We start from the raw sequence: 22,199 nt of genomic DNA, 5'->3' as shown, positions 1-22,199 counted from the left end.
CCATGCTACTAAACAACAAAATATTGAAATAGAAGGGGAAATACATATATGTAATGTTATATACAATATAATAAATATGACATATAAGTGTCATAATGAAATCCATTATATTGTATAATTAATTCATAGTAATTTTTTAAAAAATGAAAATAGATTTTCTTTCATACAATATTTGCTGACTATGGCCCCCTCCCCAGTTCCCCTGAAATCCTCCCCACTTCATCACCTACCCAAATCAACACCATTTCTTTCTCTCTCTCCTTAGAAAACAGGTATCTATAAAATAATAATAAAATGAAATAAAATAAAAACAAAGCATAATAAGGCAAAATAGAAAAAAAGCCACAGAAAAAGCACAAGAAACACACAAATATAATAAATTTTAAAGACCCAGGGTTTTGGGATCTTAATTTTTCTCTTATCTGTAGCAAACTCTTGCAATAATAAGGCATACAAATTGGGAGGGTTCTACAGTAATGAAAAATTAATTGTATGCAAGTAAGTTCAAGATGTAGTTGAGGTGGTTGAAGGAGGGGTATAGGAAGGAAGTAGTTAGGATTTTACATTTAGTTAAGGTGGACATTAATTGCCATTATTATTTATGTTTCTTCTTTTTTATATCTTCTGGTATAAATTTTAATTGTAGATCTTCAAGTGAAACTCTAACAAGTCTTCAAAAGGCTCCCACCACAATGCAGGATTTTTGTGTAGCCAATGAGTTCCATACAGCCTCCCTCTTCCACAAAAAAGCTCTCCAGGCCCAGTTGTCCAGAGAGTGATCACTGTGCTTTCAAAGAGTCGGCTGTGAGCCAGAGCAAGAAAGGTGAGGACCAACGATCACTTATAGGAAGTTAACCTGTTTTCCCCAGCTTTAGCCATAATGAGAGAGAGAGAGTCTATCTTCACTGTGGTATCTTTTATTAAAAGATGCATATTATATTTCAAATTCTATAAGAACGTGTGTCTGTGTTTGTCTCTGTGTGGATTTGTGAATGTAAGCAGGTACCTGCAGAGGCTAGAAGCATCAGAAGCCCCAGAGGTGGAGCTGCAGACAGTTTGATTCACCCTATATTAATTCTGGGAAGTGAGCTTGGTCTTCTGCAAGAGCAGCCACATGACTCTTAACCTCCGAGTCATCTCTATAGGCCCTGGGTACACTTACTTGATTCTTACAGTTTCTTAACGAACATATATCCATTCATTATTTGTCAATTTAGCATCTGTTGATGTTGTAGTATGCTTGGTGCTCTGTTAAAGAACAGGTAAGAAGTACCTGCACTTAAAAAGCTTGCAACCTGATGCAATAGTTCATTTTATCGAGCCAAACATTACCAATATGATTTAATTTGATCTTCACAGTAAGTTTGTGGCACAGAAACCCTCATCCCCACATGATAGATAAACACTGTGAAACTCAGAGATATAAACCATTTTGCCAACAGTTTTTGAGTAGAAGGGCCAGGTCTTACTGCTGAGGTTAGATATTTTTCTGGTCATTTCTGTTTGCAATATTTGTGCACTGATGCAAAGTTATTTTGTCATATTGTATGTATGCATGTTTCTACCTATAAGATATTTTGTATATCAATGCAATTTTACAATATATTTATCATTGCACTACACATTTCTACCTCAGATCATGTTGAAGGAGCGGCGGGCTACATCCTGCCACCCAGCTAGCTTTACACCTGAAATAATTACACGGAAACTGTATCCTTTTAAATACTGCCTGGCCCATTATCTGTAGCCTCTTATTGGCTAACTCTCACATCTTGACTAACCCATTTCTAATAATGTGTGTAGCACCATGAGGTGATGGCTTACCAGGAGAGATCTTCACCTGGCTCCCGCTCAGAGAGGAGAGGCATGGCGACTGCCTGACTCGGCTTCTTTCTCCCAGCATTCTGTTCTGTTTACTCCGCCTACCTAATTTTCTGTCCTATTAAAGGGCCAAGGCAGTTTCTTTATTAACCAATGAAAGTAATACATAGACAGATGACCCTTCTCCATCAAGATCAAGATATGTTGTAATAAGAGCGGCGGGGCTGTGTCCCTGGCACCCAGCCGCCCGCATGGCTAGCTTATGCCCTGAAATAATTACACGGAAACTGTATTTTTTTAATCACTGTCTGGCCCATTAGTTCCAGTCTCTTATTGGCTAGCTCTTACATATTGATCTAACCCATTTTTAATATTTTGTGTAGCACAACGAGTTGGCTTACCAGGGAAGATCTTAACCTGCGTCTGTCTGGAGTGGGAGAATCATGGCGACTCCTGACTAAGCTTCTTTCTCCCAGCATTCTGTCTGTTTACTCCACCCACCTAAGGGCTGGCCTATAAATGGGCCAAGGCAGTTTCTTTATTAAATGAAAATAACTCCTCCATCAAAGATACTTATACATTGTTTACATTCTGAGGTCATTGTCTTATTTGTTGCACAGTTGTTTAAAGATTGTTTAATATTTTAATATAAGGTCTTAGTCTTTTAAGCTATATAGGTATTAAGAATTATAGATCAATAGTAATCCATATTTATCATAATTATAGTTAGACTAATCAGGTTCTTTAGATACATAGAGTTTATATTCTGCATAGATATGTAATGTGCAAATACTTCAAAGAACTATAGAATATGGCATTTAAATAACTAACGATTCTGTTGACTTGAGACACGATTGCTCCAGGTAGCACCTTTCTATTCCTGAGAGAATGTTGGGCACTGAAGACACTTCAATTGGAGCATGTTTTCTTCTTGGCAAAACTGGCCTTTGGGCAAAGAACTGCTCCTGCCTCAACTACTGACAAAAGGCATATTATCCAAACCGGACAAGAGGGTACAAGAAAAAAACGACTGCCAAACCTTAACAAGACAGGGTAAGACGATTTTGAAAATTTTCCTGCCTCTGAAAATGGTCTGTCAGTTACTCTAGGCCTTAGCCAAAGTTGGTTGCTCCAACACTGCAAATGAGACTTTGAGTAATTGCCCAGATAGCCAGTTGTCTCTGTCATTTATTGCACCTTTTGAAAGTTGCTTGATTCTGCTTTCTGTTTGCTCAAGTAATATTATTTTCCTTCTCAGATCTTTGCTGGAGTTGAAGACTAGATAGTCGTAGTTACTTTCAGCCATTTCTAATACAAGACGTAGACTCCTTAGGATAGGATAACTATTGAAACAGTTAGCATGTTTCTTGCTTGCTATTGTTTATGCAGGTTGTAATTCTAATTTTTTTACTTGGTATTTTTTCTTATTGTAAATAGTTTTGTATTAGGCTTTTAACTCTTTTATTTAGACAAAAGGGGAAGGTGTTGTGGGAATTCCTTCAGTCAATAACTTTTAAGATACTGGACCACTTTGGGCGTGATCACCGCCTGACCCAATCAGCATTTTATTAAACTAGTATGAGTGACAAATCATTACAGCATACAAGAGCATTATCTCACAGCAATACTTTATGTACTGAGCTATCCTTCCACTCTGAAAATAGCTTCTTATTTTCATAGATGCACATGATCATCTGAATGCTGGCAGTAGTAAAATCTGCTCCGCTCCAGGCTTTGGAAGATTACTTCTCTGTTCACTTTGGCTGACATCTACCCCTACACTCTCCTCCTTTCTTGCCCATTATCTACTGCCCATCAGTTGCATCTCAAACAAATCTTTCAAAAGTATATTCTGCTTGATCTTCACTAAAAGTCCTCCAGTTGAACACAATCTGCCTCAATATGGCACACCCAGGCTAGAACTCACCACACCACACAAGTTTTGCCAGAGCAGAGAAAGCAGGTCTATACTCACCCTGCTATGCATACCAAATATTTTCAGGGACTCTTCCAAGCAATCTTGCTGGCACATTGGTACTCTCTACACTTACAGCAAAGAAAAGAACTACTATTTCCTCATGAACTACTATTAAATTAGGTCTCTTTTAAACTATGCTTTTGTGTGCAATTTGATGACTGTTAACTGTTTCTTGATTAATAGGTAGTGGACTTAATTTTTATTGTTAGTGCTCTCTACTTTAAAATATGTTTTGTTGTATAAAAACATTGCAGTATTAATTTTTTCTGCTGAGAGTTTTTCTTGCATATTTCAAAATTTACTTACCTTTGCTTTTGTATGCTATTATATTTTTAAGGACATTTCTTGTGTATAGCAACATAGCTGGATCATTAAAAATTCAGTTTGATTAGCATAATCCCTGACCGTATTCTAAATATTTGTTCTTATATCCACAGTTATGTGTACTTCTCATCAAGGAAACTTTTCTTTGTAACAGTTGGAGATCATTACAACTGATCAAAATGTAGAACTGTGGACCCTAGTCCCACCTGATGCATCTTCAACACAACTCCTCACTTAAGACTCAGGCATCATTGCAGAAGAGGGTGCAGAAACATGGTTAGAGCCAGATGACTGGGGGGAGGGGGGGTTACTGTGAGATGGTGTATTCTGGACATGTTGGAAGCTACACCCACGAATCTCATCAACATAACTGCCCAAACATGAGCTGAACAGGGATGGCAACAAGAAACATACTCAAGTGGTTAAGAGAAAGCTCACAGGGCTCAGCCCTACGCAAAGAACTATAGGAAACTAAGGAACACTGAGAGTGGGACAGTCTTCCCTTGAAGGGGGAAGAACATACCAGTACCAAACGGTCAGTCCTGGAAGCATAAATACAAGACAGAGCATTGCACTTAGGCATTTAGGAACTATACAAGCATGTGTGTATCATGTGTGTGTATGCATGCACACGTGTGCACACGCGTGCGTGCACGCGCACACACACACATTGTGTGAATGTATGTGCAATAACTATTTAAGAAAAAGAGGCCATGAATTTGAAAGAGCAATAGTTTGGAGTTTGGAGGTAGGGAAACAAAAGGAGAAAATGATATATTTATATTATAATGTAAATAAATACAGATTATTTTAAAATTGCAGTTCAATATTCTTAATTTGTGGTATCTGTCTATCTGTCTGTCTGTATGTATGCATGTAACTGAGGATGACCTTGAACCTTTGATTCTTTTTCCTCTACCTCCCCAGTGTTGTGATTACAGGTGTGAGCCTCCAAACCCAGTTTTTGCAGTGTTGGGGATGAGATTCAGTGTTTCATCCCTGTTAGGTGATTTTCTGAATTTTATTCATTTGTATTTATTAAACTGCACACAATTGGATGCCTTGAGCTATCTGTTTTATTATTTTCTTCTTCTTTCCTGTTTTCTTGTTAGATTTTTAAAGTGCTTATTCTCATTTCTATTGCAAGGTACAGATTGCTTCCAGATTAAACAAATTAAATGAATTTATTTACTTATTTGTGTGTGTGTCATGTGCTATGGTGAGCATGTTGAAGTCAGAGGACAATTTACAGAAGTCAATTCCCTTCTTCTACCATATGGTCCTTATGATCGAACTCACGTCTTCAGTGCTGGAGGCAAGTGCCCTTATCCACTGAGCCATCTCCCTGACCCTGTTCCCATTTTTCAGTGTTTACTCTTAAAATATTTAATATTCATTCTAACATTTTTTTGTGGGTTTTGGAGGATATTCAGCAATTCTTTTTATTTTTTTTTCTATTTTTCTTTAATGCCTGTGCTGATATTGTTATCTTGTTTCTCTTCTGTATTTTTCCTCATCCTCAGGACAGGGCTTTATATTTTTCTAATTAAAATTAATCTCATTAGTTTCAATCATCCTCTGGCTGGTGAGGGATTCTGAGGTCTTAGTCCAGGGCTCCAAGTGGCTCTCTTCCTGTTTTGTGCCATCTTCAATTTTCATTTGCATAAATCTAGCCAAGTCATTAATTAAAGAAATTAAATAATCAGAGCCAGGTTCAGGATATTATGTTTTTCTTTCAGGAACCCCATGTCTTGGAGTGGAGGGTGGGAGTCTAAGAAAGTCTACTTTCCTAAGTGCCATGACCTTGTCTGACTTTAATTAGTGGTCTCCACCCCTGACTAGTAGAAGGCCGTTTCTTCACTCCCTTCTCCCAGTTCCCATCCCCACTTCTCCATCATGGAAGGCTGACTGTGGATTAAAACTAAGAGAGGGAGAAGCTGCTCCCCTGGTTGCTTCCTCAGTCCTCTGAGTTATGAAACTGTCATCTACATGGGAAAGGACCTCATCAGGCTTTCACAGAATGTGGTTGCAAGGATAAGAGCCATGTAGCCACGTAGCTGCACTGGAGGTGAGGATGATCACATAACCATGTTGCTGCACTGGAGGTGAGGATGGCCATGTAGCCGCATAGATGCACTGGAAGTGAGGATGGCAATGTAGCCACATAGCTGTACTGGAGGTAAGGATGGCCACGTAGCCATACAGCTGCACTGGGAGAGAGACTGTGAGCCTGTCTCTGGCCTCAGTTTTGCTGCTATTGTTACAAATTAGAGCCTGAAAGCCTGACCCATATGAGCACATGTGAGTGCCAGGCTGCTCCTTAGTTATCTTGGTGACATTCCCTCTGTTTCTTACCCATTCTCTTCTCATCCCTTTGCTATCTGGTTTGATATTGCTCTTCCAACAGCTACTTTCTACTTCCTTAACCAAAAACCAGGAACTTGTTTGTTATGTTTTAATTCTAGGAACTCCCTTTGTATTTGCCACCATCGATTCTTCCTAGAATCCCTCCCCTCCTTCCCTCTTTTCTGCCACTGAACATAGTGCCCCCTTTGTTCCTTTCCTCTGTTATATGGACTTTCTCTTTCCTCGACTCCCAGGCGCACCCCAATTCTTGCCTTTCTCCTGATCCTTATTAGTTAATGCTCCCTGCACCAAGTTTTTCCATGCTATTTTATCTTCAGCGTCTCAGTTCTTCTGGATGATACTGTTATCTTCCCATCCACATTTAAGGATGACCCTTAAATGTTGTGGCATATTACTTTAACTGGGCAAAGACGCCTTACATTTGTTTACGCTTCAGAATATTGCTTTACCTGTGTAAAGGCATGTTACATTTGTTTATGCTGCAGTATTTTAACGATGTAAAGATGTGTTACAATTGTTTATGCCGCATCTGTTTAATTATGTAAAGATGTCTTACATTTGTTTCACCTTGCCTGTCTAAGGCACCTACTGGTTTAATAAAGAGCTGAATGGACAATGGCTAGGCAGAAGAGGGACAGGCAGCGCTGGCTGGCAGAGAAAATAAATAGGAGTAGAAATCTAGGCTCGAGAAGAATGAGAAGAAATCTAGGCTCGAGAAGAATGAGAGAGAACAAAGAGAGAAGAGAAAGTGAGGGAGACACCCAAAGACAGCCAGGCAGCTGCCAGCCAGCAGACACAGAGAAGGACACACAGAAAGAAAAGCAAAGTGTTACAAGTTGAAATGTAGATGAAGAGAAAAGGTTAAGTTGCAAGAGTTAGCAAGAAATGAGCCTAAGCTATGGCCAAGCATTCATAACTAGTAATAAGTCTCCCGGTGGTGGCTTACCAGGAAAGATTCAGCATGTCTGACCTGGTGGCTAGCTCCATGGCGTCTGGCTCAGAGAGGAGAGGCATGGCGACTGCCTCACTTCCCTCTTCCTCCCAGCTTTCTGTTCTGTCTACTCCACCCCCCCTATGTTTTGACCTATCAGGCCAAGCAGTTTCTTTATTAATTAACCAATGAAAGCAACAGATAAACAGATGACCTTCCCACATCACTTAAAGGCAGGCTTTGAGTTGGCTCCAATCTAAAGAGTATCAAACATCTACAAATACATGAAAGAGGTGCTGGGGTCTGTGAACTTTTTTAAATCAATGAGCCCGGAACACAAGAACATATTCACTAATAAACTAAAGAGGGTTGGATAAAGTATGTATGTAGAGTATGTCCTATATACCATTTCTTGCATGAGGGTCTTCAACACATCTCCTCAGCTGAATCTTATAATCCATTGAGGAAGATTTTACAGCCAAGGGAAGGTAAGCTTACTGGAGCTGAGGTTGGATGACTTCATTGTGAATGCTGGAACCAGGACTCAAGAGTTTTATCTGTAATTTTTTCAGAGCACTATGTGGGCTCATGGTTACCACAGAGCGAATGATATGTGAATTGATAATTTAGGGCTTAAATTTTCTCATTAGGTAATATGTACAAAACACTTCCAGCAATGACACTAGAATATAGAAGGCACTGAGGTGTAGAAGGGGAGGACTTTTTGTTTTGTAGAGACAAAGATAATGAGAAAGTCAGAGGAAACTTACAAAGAAAGATAGTGTGTCAGATTTCATTGGCATTGAGTTTGTGCATCTATAGACTACCATAGATGATCTGGAAAACTGGGAATTTAAATTTATATTACATCAATGTAAGGTAAAATTTAGAAGTTTGGACATGGTGAAATACATGCGTATACTAAAAGAAGAAGCAAGGTGTGGATGAGAACAAGGAGACCGAGAGGAAGGTTCCAGAGGGACCAGGGGCATGTAGAGAGAGCAGATGTGGCAAGCTAGAGGAACTCCAAGGAGGTCAGGACAGCAGCTTTCGCAAAGGGAGAAAAACTTATGCTTCAGCCAAGGAAACAGGTTACTGGTGAAGCTGATGGGAAGGATGAATTCAAAGGTGGAGGAGGAGGATGTTAGTTACTGGGGTTTGGGAGATTAGTAGAGGAGTAAAAAAAAAAAAACCTATAATGTCGTATTATCTTCATTATTTCCAGGTAACTTTGTGTGTACTCTGCATAATGGGGTCTTCTATTTCCCCTGCATGTGTAACTACTCTCTCTGTATCCCAACTCCTCCCTGTGCCTCTACCCATCCTGTCTTTTTCTCCCTATCCTTTTTTTCCTCCCTGACTTTCTGACTTCTTCTCTAACTTCCTGACCACCTTCCTACAATATATGTGTAAGTGTGTCTGTGTGTGTGTGTGAGAGAGCACATACACACATATGTGAGAGTATGTGTGCCTGTGCTTGTATGTGTAGTCCAAAAGTCCATATCAAATATCTTGCACTGTTCTCTGTGTGATTTTTTTGAGATAGTGTCTCTCACTAAACCTAGAGGTCACCGATTTGCTAGGTTGGCTGACCAGTGAGCTCAAGAGATCTTAGCTCCCCTGCTGAAGCTACAGGTATGTGCACAATCGGACTTTTTTATGTGGTGCTGGGAATCTGAACCCAGCTCCAAATGCTTGTGCAACAAACGTTTTACTGACTACGCTAATCCCCCACCAGCCCTCCAGAGCACTTTAAAACAAAGATTTGTTTATTTTTGTTATGTGTATTTTGCCTGCATGTGCATATGTGCACCATGTGTGTGCTTTGTGTTCAGAGAGACCAGAAGAGGGTGCTGGAGCCTCTGGAACTGGAATTACCCATTGTTGTGAGCTACCATGTGATGCCAGGAACCTATCTGGGTTCTCTGCAAGATCATCCAGTGTGCTGAGCATATCTCCAGTCCCCCAAACCATTCTTTTGTTTGTTTATGTTTATTTATTGTTGTTTTTTTCAAGACAGGGTTTCTCTGTGTTTCAGCTTAGGTTCTCCTGGAACTTGCTTTGTAGACTCACAGAGATCCATCTGCCTCTGCCTGCCAAGTCCTGGAATAAAAGGCTTGTGCCATGACCACTAGGCAACCTCCAAACTATTCTTTCTTCTTCTACTCCTTTACCTTGATCCAGTCTGTGGTTGTTTCTCGGGTACAGCCCTGTATGACTGGGAGCTCTATGAGGTACGAAGCCTCTTACTTCATCTTTGACAATAGCTTTGCATACTGCGGGTGTTCCCTTAGTGCCTTGTGAACTGTAGGCGCCCCTGAAACATTTGCTAAATTGAATTGTGTGCAGACCAATGTAGCAGAAAGCAGTGGGGATTCCCATAATACTATCAAGCCTTGCTTTCTCCCAGAGGAGAGCGAGTATGTGCCGTATTAAAGAAATTCAGATAAGATTCTGACTAGATTTTCTTCCAGTAATTGAAGTCTGTGTTCCAAAGTCAGATAGCTCAGTGAATAAATCTTTCAGAACTTACAAGGATTTTGTCTACACAAAGTCACAGAATTGGCACAGGGTTCTGGATAACTTGACAATTTATTCAACTTGTTAAAGCTTTCTCTGGCTTGTTAAAAATTTCAAACTGACTTATCTTGGAAATCTAGCTTTTTTAAGCAATATATTTTTAGGGTTCTGAATAGTTAATTTTTCTTGAAATCCTTGGGTATGAACCAGAGAGGAAGAATGTTAATTAAAGAGAGAGGATGCCTGATGTGGGATTCCCCTCTGTATGCTGAGAATTTATTTTATTACCGTTGGCTATATAGAAGCTGTTTTGGCCTTTGACAGGGCAGAATATAGCCTGGCTGGAAGAAATATATAGAAAGAGTAGGTGGAGTTGAAGAGACACCATGTAGCTGCTGAAGGAAAAAGTCTCCAGAACATTACCTGGTAGGCCACAGCCTTGTGGTGATACATAGATGAATAGAAATGTATTAATTTAAGATGTAAGAGTTACTTAATAAGAAGCCCAAGCTAACAGGCCAAACAGGGTTGGAATTAACAGAGTTTCTGTGTGATTATTCGGTTCTGGATGGCTGGAAATCGAGCAGTCTCTGTTACAGATGTCACCAGACAGAGTTCAAGAAAGAAATCAGACACAAGGTACCTAGTTTCTGGTCCTGGCCCTATTTCTAATGATTATTACTTCATTCTACATCTTTGGACTTTGATCTCTGCATAATATACAACAGCCAGTTAAGAAAACTTTCTAAGATCTTCAGCTTTATGAACCTCAGGAGAAGGGTTTTATGGTCATAGTCCACAAGATACTTTTGCTTTCCTACTCTTCACTCTCCAGTGTCCATGTGGCAGATGTGCTGGTGTTGGCCTCTTGACAGATGTTAGAATCACACATGAGGCAGGCTCCTCGGCATGTTGGAGGGGGATTATTCTGATTACATTCTTTAAATGGGAAGATCTGTGTACTGTGGGTGGCGCCATTCCCTAGGCAGAGGCATAAGCGGAGAAGGGAAGGTGGTTGTCTGCTGCAATACTGAGATACAAGAGTGATTAGCTCCTCTAGCTCCCTTGTAGCCGTGGCTCCCTCTGCAGTAGCAGACTGTGACTTTGAATTCTGAGCAGGGATAACCCCTTTTACATTTAATTTTTTTTTTGTCAGAGCATTGTATCACAGCAACAGAAAAAGAAGCTTAGATAACAGGGAACATGGAATTACTGAAGGAAGGAAATATGAAGTTGGTTGCTTTTTCTCCACCTTAATCTTGCCTCATTGTGTTTAAAAAGAACTACATGTAGCTTGCCGGCATTGTCTGTTGAAATATAAACTCAGGAAAAGAGGCCTTGTTTAATTTCCCCAGAACCATGGCTCTAGACCTGAAGCATGCTGTTTGCTCAACTGACCATTTGAGAACTGGAGCGTGGCTGTGTCCAGTCTGTGTGGTGACCTGCTGAAGGTGAAGCGCTCAGTTTCGCAGGAATGATTTATGATTCCTATTTGTTATCATCGATTTTAATTATGTACTTTATTTTTATCAATATTCTATATGGACCTAGAAACTTTCAAAAGCACACATGAGAGAGAGAAAGAGAGAGGGAGAGAGGGAGAAAGGGAGGGAGGGAGAGATGGAGGGAGGGGAGGAGAGAGAGAGAGAGAGAGAGAGAGAGAGAGAGAGAGAGAGAGAGAGAGAGAGAGAATGAAAACTAGCAGAAAGGAAGTCTTAAGCTCTGGTATTTTTGTTACATTTTATGTCCCAAGTTATGAGATAACCCCTAATGCTGACATTCCTGACTCCTGAGAGGTTTCTCCACCTGAGCTCTGGAGGGATAAGCAGTTGTTAGGAACCTTTGTCTCTGATGTTTATCTGGTGGGTTTGTATTTATTTCTGTATTGTATGCTCAGGCACATCTGTGTATGTAGGTACTCATGCACAGATCAACTTTGCTGCTGTTCAGATACTGCCCATCCTGTGTTTTCAGACAAGGTCTCTCCCTGGCCTGGGGCTCATCAATTAAGCTGTAATTGGCCAGAGAGTGAGCCACAGAGACCTGCTTGTCCCCACCTCCTCCAGCACTGGAGTTATAAGGGAACACTACACATGGCCTTTTCTTTTTGGTGTGGGTTCTTGGCATGGAACCCAGATCTTAATGCTTGGGAAGCAGGCATTCCACGGACTAAGCCGTCTCCAGCCCTGAGCAGCTGTTTTAATGTAAAGATCACTTTACAGTGGGAATCTGGAGAAGGTGATGTGCCCATATCTCTGCCAGTTCGTTTCAGCCTAGATATCTGTAAACACACAGCCCTTCCTGGTATCTGGTCAAAAGTCAAGGCCAAGGCTTTTGGTGGAAGCATTTGAACACATGCTCTCTTCTTGCCCAGATATTGCACTCAGTGCCTCTTTTCTCTCTTGAGATGGAGGATCTTAAAACTCTGTAAAAGAGAATGTGCACACAAACCCTTCTAGTCAACTGTGTTCACTTTCCGGATTGTACACCTCTTTTAGGGACACCTAATTAGGTACTACTTTGGAATCTTTCCAAAGTTTCAGCCTATCCTTACTTTTAATTTTTACTTTCCCACTCATGCTTCATCAGCTTCTGGGTTATTTAGTTATGTTTCAACTGAATGGACAGCAGCTGACATTTCACACGCTCTGAAAGGCAGCTTGCTGTGGCAAATGCGGAGGTCATCTCGAAGCAATCCTGTGCCTGGATTTTGTCCTGTTGGGGAAGCAGGCTGCTGGTCCCTTTTTTTTTTTTTTTTACTAGAGAGGTTTGCCACTGCTTTGATGGCACCTTTCAAGTGTTTCTTCCACCCAAATGTCAGAGACATTTCTCTCATTTTCTAGGTTTTGTTGATGTATAATTGATAGACTAAAAATTGCACACATATGCCATGTTGTTCTGTAAAGGTGTATATTATGAAACATACCATGAAATAAGTGGATATCCATCATTTTGTATAGTTATCATTTGGGAAGGGCATACTCAGAATCATGAATACCTCCTCATCTAGAAAATGGTAAGTATCCATTAGTATCTTATTAATTGATGTCGTATATCTGTGATGATGCATTCTTTGAACTGCTTTCCTCACTTTCCCAGTCCCTCCTCCCTGAGCACTGCCAGGGTATTCTCTAAGTTCTACATTCTTCACACGTGAGCTCAAGAAGCATTTGCCTTTCAGTGCCTGGCTTATTTCCCTTAGCATTACATCCCCAGGCCATTCATGTGATCACAACAGACACCTTTCCTTCTTTTGTAAGACTGAGTAGTATTTCACTGGGCTTCTGTCAAATACCGTCATTATCCACCCGTCTGTTTGTGGATCCTGAGTTGTTGTCAATAGTGCTATATGAGAAAAGAAATGACATACAATTGGGAAAATATTTGAAATAATGAGTCTGACAAGATGTCAATATCCAAAATATATAAGACAGAAGCCACATATTCTCTCTCATATGCAGTCCATAGCTTCAAACATTCAGATGTAAGTGTACAACACAGAGAAACCAGGAGAGTATGGAGCAGCGGTTCCCAACCCGCTGGTCAGGATCCCTTTGATGGTTGCATATCAGATAGCCTGCTTATCAGATATTACATTATGATTCAGAGCAGTAGCAAAGTGGTAGTTAGGAAGTAGCAATGAAAATGTCACCACAATGTAAGGAACTGTCTTAAAGGTTTGCAGTGTAGGAATGTTGAGAGAACCACTGGTATAGAGGGACCAGAGGTGGGGTTGATGGGGGAACAGTAGGATACAGGTGATAGGAAGCAACTGGGAATGGGAAGAGGGTCAAAGAACGAGAAGCAGGCACAAGGGGAAGTAATACCAAGGTTGCTTGATAGAGCCACAAGGAATCATATTATCTTATATTAACTATATTATAGTACTGTAATATAGATGTATATATACATACATATACGCACATACACGTGCACATATATATGTGTGTGTGTGTATTACATTGAGCTTGCCATGCTTCCCATAAGAACCATAGACTCACAAAAACTCTAGTAACCAGGCATGAGAAACCTTGTTGGTCAGGGTTGTTTAACTGGTACCCCAAAGAGCTTAGATTATTTATATCATTGCCCTTGGTTGTTCTCAGGGCTGGAAGATGGGCTTCTATTATAGAAGACACTGTGCTCTTAGGACGCAGCACTTGCATTGTTCAGGCTGATCTAATGTGAAAGTCTCTTTACTTCAAGCCAGCTTCCATGGTATCAGAAGATGTCATGCAAGTTGCCAAGGGAGGAAAATAATTAATAGTCCTACCGGATACAGCAGCTATGGGCCACAGCAATGGTCAGTGTGACAACAAATTCACAAAGATGCAGTAAGTGGTGCTTACATGTCAGTGATAACCAACAGCTGTCTAGTTAAACTTTAAGGCCCCTGCGCAGAAGAGAAGCCATGGCTGGTATTAGAAACCTAGCCAACTTTCCAGGGCTAGTAAGGTCATGAACCTTAGAAAACAAATCTACTAATGCCACTCTGATACACTAGCAAAATTCCTTGTGATGTTCTAAACCTTATCCTTATGCACACGAATAAGCAGAGCTACCACCCCTCATCAAAGAGGTTTCTCTAACAGCACATGGAGAGCATCCCAGAGAACCACAACTAGACACAGAGCAGAAATTCATAGACTGTGATGAGCCCAGCCCCAACAGATACATCTACACCACAGCTCCTGTGTCTATGGCACAGGGAACATCATAGAACAGGAGCAGAAATCCTATAAGGGCCAGAATGCCAGGAAGTCTGGGGTGAAGCAGTCTCTCCTAGAAAAGGCTGCATAGGCAAGGCAGGAACAGTGGCGACATCAATAGATATGCTAGCATGTAAGGGGGCACATCTCATGAGGTCCTACTCCTAGATAAAGAACTTACAGGGACTGGAGAGAGAGAGAGGGAGAGAGAGAGAGAGAGAGAGAGAGAGAGAGAGAGGGGTGGGCAAGAGAGAGAGAGAGAATTAGCGCTTATCAGAGATGAGCCCCTTAACTGATTATTCAAGACAAAGTGGTCAGTTCCAAAACCATATACACACATACAACAAAAATGGACTAAAAATGTTGTTTTTATATATTTATGCACACACATACATGTGTGTAACAATGGCAATAAAAAAAGATGTATCAATTTGAGAATGGGAGGATGGGAGAACATGAAAGGAGTGTGTTTAGGGGGTAAAGAGGGGAAAGGGAAGGGGGTTAGAGCTATTCCAAAAGTGTGTGTGTGTGTCTGTGTGTGAAACAGCACAGAAATAATCAGATTTAAAGCAAGCAAAAGATCTCAACATGACTTTTATCAGGAAAAAAACATACTTGAAAGGCAGCTGAGGAGTGTGAAAATGTGTCGAGGATTACTAGGAACTAGAGGAAACGGAAATTAAAGCAGCAATAGGGTAGTTCCAGCACCTGCTGGGATAGCTTGATTCAAAGCACAGTGGTAAGAGGTGCTGATAAGGACGTGGTGGGAAGAGACTCTGTGTCCATAGCTGGGGTGTGGATTGGGGCATCTGTGATGGGAAAGGGTCAGAAGCTCTTCATGGTATTTACAACAGGACTACCAGGGGGGTGGCACTCATTTGGTAGAGCGCTTCCCTAGCAGTGTAGAAACTGGGTATGGTGGTGCAGACTTGTAATCCCAGCCCTTGGGAGGTGGAAGCGGAAGGACCAGGCGTTCAACATCAGCCACAGCTTCAGCTCTAGCCTGGGTTATGTAAGACCCTATTTCGAGGAAATGTGGGACTTCCAGATGATTCCACCTATCTTCTCAACACATCTAAGATAAATTAAGACAGCTGTATTCTTATTCTTACTGTGGGTGCTGTTCAAAGTGCCCAAGGCTGGTTTCTATTTGATCATCACTGTGGATTAAAGACGCAGGTGGTTTGAATTTTCCTTCCTTGGTCTGTGCAGATCACTCAGAGACACACTCAACTGTTTCAATGCTGTGCACCGGGACTGCTGAGATGGGTCTGGACAGTTGTGCCTCACTGTCGCCACAGGGAGGAAATAGTGCAGTGCTCTCACAAGGTGCTGCAGATGTAGAATTCAAACCTTGGGCCCCACTTTAAGAAGAGTGGGATCTAGTCAGACTGGTGGATACTCGTGTGTGTGTGTGTGTGTGTGTGTGCGCGCGCGCGTGTATATGTCCACGCATGCGTACAGAAAGACATGGGTATGGGAAACAGAAGCAAGAGTGCCACAGGTAGCAGGGACCAAGAATGCAGGTACATGGAGCACTGCTGCTGCATCCATCAGTGCTGTATTTGGACACAAGTGAAGCAGCTCGACATCAGCCAGGAGTCGCCTGCAGAGGCATCAGCACAGACACAAGCAGGTGGATGTGTCAGACAAAGTACATCCCACATACCCGGAGCCAGAGTTCTGTATTATCTCACTGTATGAGTTATAGATGAGCTGCAAGAGACAAATATTGCTTAAATTTCCCTGGTAAGAATATTTTAAAAATTATCCCCATATCCCTTCTGCTTGCCCCCAAAAAGCAAATGTTTGATAATGTAGAGAACAAACATTTATTTCTCCCCGACAGATGAGAGCAGACTGTGCCCAAAGAACTAATTTCAGGAGCAGAACTAGTCAGACTGGTCCATGACAGAGGGCATCCCTGCATCTATTCTATGAAGCGGTTGTTCTGGGCCTCATTGCCCCATTGATCTTCACCTCCATTGGAAAGCATGCCAGCTTGGGCCTGGCCCTGCCTTCCCCACAGGCCAGTGCCTCGAAGCCAAGGCAGTAGATCTGATCCTGAAAGCCCAGCCCCCATTCATTTGGCTTGGATTTATTAAACTCCACTGCTGGGAAATTATGTGTCACAGGGACACTAAGGCTGTGTGCCACGAGTCCTGGCCTATATTTTTAATCCCTTGTCTTTGTCGGCACCTTCTCTCTCTGCCCAGGATTTTTGTGTTTCTCCTGAGTTTCCAGAGCGTCTCTAAAGCACCCATTTTTCTCTCCCCACCTGCTCCCTTGTGTGATTTATAATAGGCCAGGAAGAAAATGTCCATTCAAATAGGAAAGAGATTATGTCCCCGAAGAGAGGAATTTGGCAAAGTTATTTGGAGCTGAAGCCTGTGACATTAAAAATAAAATTGTATGCTGGGTGAGGCTGCTGTGGAAGGTGTGTGTTGAGCATTGTGGCAGCCGAGAGAAAAGCGTTCCCACAGGCAATCACAGCCCAGGGCACCACGGACCACGGGATCCAAGAGCGTCAGGATTCATAGTTTTTCTGTGTAAGAATCATTTAGGAAGAAACGATAATTTTTTTATTACCACCCACTGTTTCTCTTAAACAAGGGTTAACGTGATTAAATGAATTATCTTTTAAGTGTATAGTAACGCAGTGGCCACTCGGGGTGGGGGTGGGGGAGGGATATAATGCTGTCTGTTTGATCTTGTCCAATCAATAGAAACCTCAGGGGTTCCTGTTCAATGAAGATTTTCAGAAGACCGCTGGCATCCTCACAAGCAGGCCTATGCTTTCTGACATCTCAATATAAACTCGGCAGCAACTGACATCTGTTTGCTCTACAATATGAGCATTCGTTGTGAATTCTATTTTATGTGTCCATGTGTGTACACACATATACATGGGTATACGTGTGTGCACATGTGTGTGAAGACCTGAAGTTGACATGGGATGTTTCCTCAATCTTTCTGCACTCTGCTTGCTGTGGCACGGTCTCTTGCTGAATGTGGAGCTGTTTCTGACTTCCCTAGCCAGCCAGCCTGCCTAGTCCTGGGCTCTGCTTCCCTAGTGCAGGGACCATAGGAAGCTGCCACACCTGTCGGTTTTTTTATGTGGGTCCTGGAGATCCAAACTCCATTTCTTCTTCTTGCACAGTGAGTACCTTATTCTCTGAGCCAGCTCCCAAGAGCCATGAATTCTACATTCCGAGGACCTTTCCTCATGTGTCCGGATTATAAGTGCATAAATTCCCCGTTTCCAGGAGTCTTCCTGATGACAGCCACAGCTCAGAAGTTTTCAGAGCCGACGTTCTGCTTTCAAGTTCTGGCTGGTTGCTTCTCAGAGAGTTGCTATTTTAGCCTGAAGATTTGCATAATTTCTTACTGGTCTAAAACTATGCGGGTGAACGGTTGATGGGGAACTTCTAGGTTTCTTGGTCAGCTCATTTCTAGGTCTGAATGAGAACTACGGTCTTTCACATCTGCAGAATATGACACTGTGTTAGTACCTTTATCCGTCTATCACTCAGACCCAAAATCCAGTTTTCTTTCAAGCGCCCACCTCTCAGTATTTGATCCTGCCACCCGTCTTCTCCCATTTGGCTCATCTCTCTCCACAGCAATAGTCCCTTCCTCCTGCCCCTGCACTGTTGCTCTGTGAGCCTTCTTAGCATTCCTCCCATGGACGACTGCCAGACCCTCTAGGGGCTGCTGAGTTTTTCCCAACATGGCCCCATTCACCCCACCTCCATCTTTGTCTTTGATGTTGGGTCCTTTGTCTTTTCTTGGCACCTGTTATATGACACTTTGGGGTAGGGGAGACATAAATAGTATCTGTTTACCTCAATAGGACACTGACAACAGACAGAAGAAATGATTTCACCCAAATCTAGCTTAACCCAGTGAATGTACTGGGGTTGCTTTAAGAGGAGCAGAGTGTGGGTGACTCAAAGGCCGTTACAGAAACCCCACCCCAGCATACGTGATAACTCACTAGAGCTGCATGCTCAGTCCTCAATCAGTCAGGAGGGGCGGGAAGGAGGGGCCGAGAGGGCAGGAGAGACCCGCAGGCAGCTCCATGGAGGTCTCCTCTCCTCACTAACTGTTAATCTTGGGGAAGTGTCTTGTGAATGTCTGAAGTTTCAGTTTGGGGGAACTTGCATTGCTTCCTTCTTGAGTCTTGTCAGCCACCTGCCTGGGGTGTTTAAAGTCTCACCTCTCTTTCCCCTCTTTTCTTGTGGCCTCCCCAGTGCTGTTCAACTCGAGTGAACTTACTCAGCCGCCATGGTCGCAGAGTCCATCTGAGAGCGCCATGCTGTACACCTTTGTAAAAATACTCGTTCAGAGCAACGCAAATCTCGTTTCTCATCGATAGTTAGGTCATAGGCTCTGTGAGGGTAGGGTGAACCTGTCTTCTTCATAGAACCTGAAATGTATCTGATGTTCAGGAAATGCTCATTGTATCAGATATCAACCATGGCAACAGCTGATTCCTTTTATAGAAGTGTATTTCTTATGTAGAAAAAAGTACAACTCAGCATGGAAAAGTGAAAAGTAGAGGCATTAGCTATTAGGATACAAAGGTAGTTTGACCAACGCTAACTGGACTTTTAAAGTGATTTTGTGTGTGTGTGTGTGTGTGTGTGTGTGTGTGTGTATGACATAAATGTTGAGTGAATAAGTTGTTTGGTTTTAATTAGTAATCTTAAACCACTCATTTGGTTGTCCATGCCGCATGGATTCTGAGTCCCTCCATACTCATGCACACATCGGTAGCACTAACTGGACTTGGTTATTAAAAAAGAAAAGAAAAGAAGTTGAGAGGGGGCATGTTGGAGGGAACTGGATATAGGTGAAGGGGAAGATACGGTCATATTTCATTTTATACATGTATGAAATTGTCAAAGAACAAATTTCAAAAATGGGTTAACAGTATAACAAAAGTAATGACAGGAAAAATTTCACTAAAATTGATTAAAAACATTAGCTATGGAAAAATAAAATTTACTTGTTTTCATACTGTTCTTTTTGTATTTTTCAAAGTTTATGCCATTATTCTCTATGCTGTTTTACAAACAAATACACAGAAGCAACCAGGACAGTTTCGGGGGTGGGATGGGATGATACCTCGGTACTGTATCTCCTAGAAGCATTCTTTGCTAACACATTGGCAATCACAACCTTTCAAGTCATAGTTGTTTTCAGAAATGTTGCTGAGTTAAAAAAATAAAACCAAACACAAACAACCAAAATCTGAGTAAAAGATGAAAAAAATATTCTAGTTGCTACCACACATTCCAGTATCAGAACCGCTTGGCGACCAACCCTGGGACAAATCCCCACCCCTGTGCTATGGAAACTACAGCCATAAAAGCGAGGGAATGAGAAATGACCCTGTGTCCAAGGGTTCCTTCAGTGAGATGGAGATAGGCGCTAACATGCGCTTCGCATCTCCAGATGACACCAGTTGAGGCCTCGAACTTGGCACTTTCAAGTAATGACTGTCTTGGTTTGGTAGAAATTATGGCACCACCTTCGCCACAGACAGCATTTCCCCGGGACTTTCCTGAAGAGCACAGTGCGGTTTTAGCCCTTTGAAGATAGATGGAGACTTCAAATGCTTGTATGGAAATGACAATCAGTGTGATCTTGAAGGCCTTGGAGTTTCTGCCTTTGGTGCCACCTGTAGCGATCAGTGCCACTGGTGTGTCTGAATATCTCAGGAATGGATTTAATTTACTTTTAAGCTAAGCGTGACATGGCGGGGAAATCCTTACCATTACGATTTTATGTTCAAATTCAAGAAATAGCCCTGTTTATAAATGTGCTTTTCCTGGGTGTTCCTGTGAGTTGCACTGAGGCTACTTTGATCAAGTCATCACACTCCTCAAGAGTTTAGTGTTGATTCCCCAGCCATCAGTAGATGTCCCCCCTTTTCTTCCCGCCTAAATTTTTCAGTTATAAATTTTGATTGTCGAGCTTCCGGAGTAGATAGGTTAGATGTTTCTTCTATTTATTTCATTTTTAAGTGTTGGTGCTTGTATGTGTGTGGTGTGGTATGTGTGTGTGTGACATATGCATGTGTTGTGTGTGCCCATATGTCCTTCCCTATAACGTAGGACATAGGACATCCTGCCCTATCATTTCTGTCTTATTCCATTGAGGCCGAGTTTGTCATTGAACTTGAAGCGAGACTGTCAACCATCAAGTCCCAAAGGTCTTCCTGTGTCTAAACCTCATGGGTGCAAGGATGCATGTAGCCATGGCTGGATTTTTATGTGAGTGTTAGAGATTTGAACTCAGGTACCCATCCACTGAGCTATCTCCTTACCCTCTCCTCCTTACTTCTACGACCTTAGTCTCCTTGTCTCTTGACCTGTGCAGACCTCCCTAGGGCGAGGAAAGAAGTCCTGAAATCTACCAGTCAGTCAGAAAATGTGCATTGTGTGTTTTTCACTCGGTACAGCATTGATGCTGTGAGGCCCTTATTGTTCTCCCAGGAAGGTGGTATCCATGAGAACGCACTGCATTGCAAGATGGCTTGCTACCACATACTGAGCTGATGGCTCAGAATACACAAGAGGCATTGGGAGCTCGGTGAGAAATAGAAACGAAAGCTGCCTGGAGAGGCAGTGTTTATTACAAAAGCTTCAGAGGAAGGGGAGGCGCTGTGTAGGTTTTAGAGAAAGACAACAGCATCATAAACTTCCAATGGACCTGTTTGCAGCTTAGGATGCATGATGGAGAATCAGGAAAAACGGGGTTAGGGGACAGAGAGGGCTGGATTACTAATAGCTTTGACTGTTAGAGGGACCTTAAGGGAATAGCCAACCTTGTGAGGTGGGCAATGAGACACTGATGATTTTGACCCAATCCCTGAAACTCAGAGGACTTAGCCTCATTTCTTGTAAGAATTTTCAGTGAACCATGACAGAAAGGAGACTAGAAAGAGGAGTTAAAATTAAGTTTGGGGACTTCGGAAGATGGCCCCACAGTTAAAGTACTTTCTGCTCAAGTATGAGGACCAGAGTTCAAAGTTCGATTCCCTAGAAACTCATAAATGCAAGTTGGGTGTGGCAGGTCACTTGTAATTTTAGTCTTGCAGTGCGAAGACCTGTGATCCCCAAAGCAAGCTGGTTAGGGAGACTAGCCATGTCTGTAAGCTCTGGGTTTGACTGAGAGACCTTGCCTCCCTGAATAAGGTGGAAAAACCCACCGGGAATGGTTCCTAACATCAACTCACATGCATTCATGTGCAAACATCCCCTCACATGTGCCCGCTTACATGTAGAATCATTTATATGCACACACATTCCCACACCATCACCACCACTACTACCATACTACATACACCCATGAAACATGGAAAAATAAAATCAATTTAAATTTTTCAATATTCATCCCTTAACGTAGAGGATTTCCATCTTCCTAGTTCTCAGAGATGATGGAGAATTAGCTTCTTGTCATTTTCCCTTCTCTTTGTCTTGCCCTTTGTGTGCTCATTGAGAGGAGATTTACATATGAAAAGTTTATTACAGATTCCACT

The sequence above is a fragment of the Chionomys nivalis genome, chromosome 5 (assembly GCF_950005125.1).
Source record: "Chionomys nivalis chromosome 5, mChiNiv1.1, whole genome shotgun sequence".
NCBI classification, from domain to species: Eukaryota; Metazoa; Chordata; class Mammalia; order Rodentia; family Cricetidae; genus Chionomys; species Chionomys nivalis.
The sequence above is the reverse complement of the archived record's forward strand: the minus strand, read 5'-3'. Positions refer to the sequence as shown.